This window comes from Rhagoletis zephyria, unplaced genomic scaffold (assembly GCF_001687245.7).
Source record: "Rhagoletis zephyria isolate East Lansing unplaced genomic scaffold, Rhagoletis_zephyria_1.1 Rzeph_scaffold_00433, whole genome shotgun sequence".
Classification (NCBI taxonomy): Eukaryota; Metazoa; Arthropoda; class Insecta; order Diptera; family Tephritidae; genus Rhagoletis; species Rhagoletis zephyria.
This window is the reverse complement of record NW_016157517.1, coordinates 115,698-118,332: the sequence shown is the minus strand read 5'-3', so window position 1 is coordinate 118,332 and position 2,635 is coordinate 115,698. Positions and strand designations below refer to the sequence as shown.

Below are 2,635 nucleotides of genomic sequence, written 5' to 3'. Positions count from 1 at the left end.
CATTTGGTTGTACGAACGCAACCTACGACCAATTCGCAATAACACCCGCAGAAAGTAAGTGGAGGCGCGGCACAACAACCGCAATAATTGAGCGCCATACGCAACTCCATGGTACTGGGCAACAATACTACAACTTTCAGTCAAAACTCCACTTCTCTAAAACCTAAACTATCCCACTTTTTCGCAAAACCCGCAAAATTACATACAATCCACAACGTCTACACTCATACGTGCAAAGAAATTCTTGTCCAGAGTAGGGTGTAAGAATAACCCAGCAACTATCTCTCCATGTGAAACCAACTGCGAATCCCACTTCTTGTTTATCTATCGATTCCACTACTTAATAGGCAAACAATAGATATTTAACACTGCATACTGTATTCTCACTTGTTAGGTATAATAAACCCCCCGATTTCTTACAACCATCATTCATCAAAAAAGAAGCGCATATAATTTTTGTGCTTAAAAATCTTTGCAGAATCGCAAGATTCCGTCTTAGAATGACCGAAGGGCAGATTAACATACAAATATAAAAACGAATAGTCGCACCTCAAGAGATTTTGAAATAATTGAGCATGTGTTCTAGTAGGCGTGTGTAGCACGCTTACACACTAGGCTACGTGAGTGAACCGTATCGACGGTGACCAAATGCGATTTTCTTATTCCTAAATCAACATAATATCACTATTACAAAACAAACAGATAACCTTTATTTTCCCCAATACAAAAACGACCCTAACGTGCATACGCACATGTATGTATGTTTGCAAAAGGAAGGAAACGTCCCTACCAGAACAGTTTACTGTATAATACAATATATTTAATTTTTTTTTTTTTGTTTTCAAATCTTAAACACAAACATAGTTTACCAAAATTCCATAATAAACGAACATATGAAGAATACAAAAACTCACCGACTCACTTCCGACTCTACGTTTTAATTTAGGGCAGCACTTTTCCACCGTCGATTTGCATTCCTGTAAGTTTTTGCAAACTGTAGTAAACAACGCCCGACTGTAGAAATTTTCTGCACTGTTATAAAATCCAAGTCGACATCTCAATACTTTACATTGCTTGCTTTGAAAGCTTCAGTTTATTTAACGGTAATTCTCTAGTGTAGGGTAACAACCCCTAAAAAAGGTCCGGAAAAGTCGGGAGGGGTACCAAACGACGCGTTTCGGTCCCCCTATTAACAATCCGGAGGGGGAAGGCTAATATTATTAACCATTTAAAAGTTATGAACAAAAAGCTTTTGTTAAATTTCGTTGTTTTCTATGGGCAATTACACCGACAAACATTCACTAAATCACCTGTTCTCACTTTTTAAACACTATTAAAATATATAATTTAACTTATTTATTAAACAAACACATAGTTTTATTAACCTAAGATAGATTATTTTGTTATTAAAAAGAAGTTGACAATCTTTGCGAACTGAAACGCGACATTCCAAAATAGCTATAGTGCTGCCACTGTATTAGTATTTCGTAATAATTCACTTTTCCTTATAAGGTGTGTGCACTGTTCAATGCTTTTCGGTATCTTCTTTCGTTTAATATATATATAAATAATGAAAATTTTTAATAAAAAACCGCGCAATTTTTTATTAAAAATTTTCGCCGGCGGCGCTTTTTCCATAAAAATCAATACTTTGATAAATAATGAAAATTTTTAATAAAAAATCGCGCGATTTTTTATTAAAAATTTTCCCATGCGGCGCTTTTTCCATAAAAATCAATACTTCGATAAATAATGAAAATTCTTAATAAAAAATCGCGCGATTTTTTATTAAAAATTTTCGCCTGAAGCGCTTTTTCCATAAAAATCAATACTTCGAGAAATCAAACAACGGAGATGTACTTGATCGAACACACATAGCGAAATTTTTACAGCGAGGAGTACGAAATATTAGCGAGCGGACAACAAGTTAAGCATTCATCAAAAATCGCGTCGTTAAACCCCTATCTGACAGATGGTATACTGAGGTTAAATGGTCGTTTTCCTAAATACGACCTAGGTGTTTCAAAATGAGATCTAATTATTTTGCCAAAGAGGTCTGTTCATAGGTGCAACTACTTTCTTCGAAGCTCCGTATGTTGCCGTAGGTTGCACCAATGTATTTTCAGTGTAGGCCGAGAAAATAAATAAAGCCACGAAAAATTAATTCTCCGTCAAATATGTGTTTGAATTATTAATTATGTATGTATACACATATACAAATATAAGGTGAATACGAAATATTACCTGTATGGTGTGTGATGAAGGGTGGTGACTGATAGGCGTCCGTGCTCTATTAAGTGAAACACTGGAATGGCCGCTCTATTTGTTGACAGATTTAGCCGAATCCTCAAACAGCGAGATGTGCTGAGGGGAAATTTGGCTAATTCGTTATAATAATTGGCGGGAAAAATAATGCAATTATTTATATGCTCATATTCGTATGTATGTACATATGGGTGTGTGTATGCACATGAACATTAGGGTGGTTCACCCTTTTCAAAGTTTGGTTTAGTCTAGTGGCCTAAACATGCCGGCCCCTTGCTATAAGCAACATCTCTCGAGCCATTCAACCACCACACCTGCATTAACAAATAAATTTTAAAAGGAAATAAAAAATTGTATTCGGCTTCCTGGA

General features: G+C 35.6%; 1 long non-coding RNA gene across 1 annotated transcript in view; it reads right to left on the bottom strand.

Moving 5' to 3' along the window:
• Positions 1–914: 914 nt before the first annotated feature.
• LOC108359668 (uncharacterized) overlaps positions 915–2,635 on the bottom strand; it is a 4,294-nt gene continuing 2,573 nt past the window's right edge. Inside the window, exon 2 of the long non-coding RNA XR_001846970.1 lies at positions 915–1,077. This is a non-coding gene — a long non-coding RNA (uncharacterized LOC108359668). The remainder of the gene's footprint in view (positions 1,078–2,635) is intronic.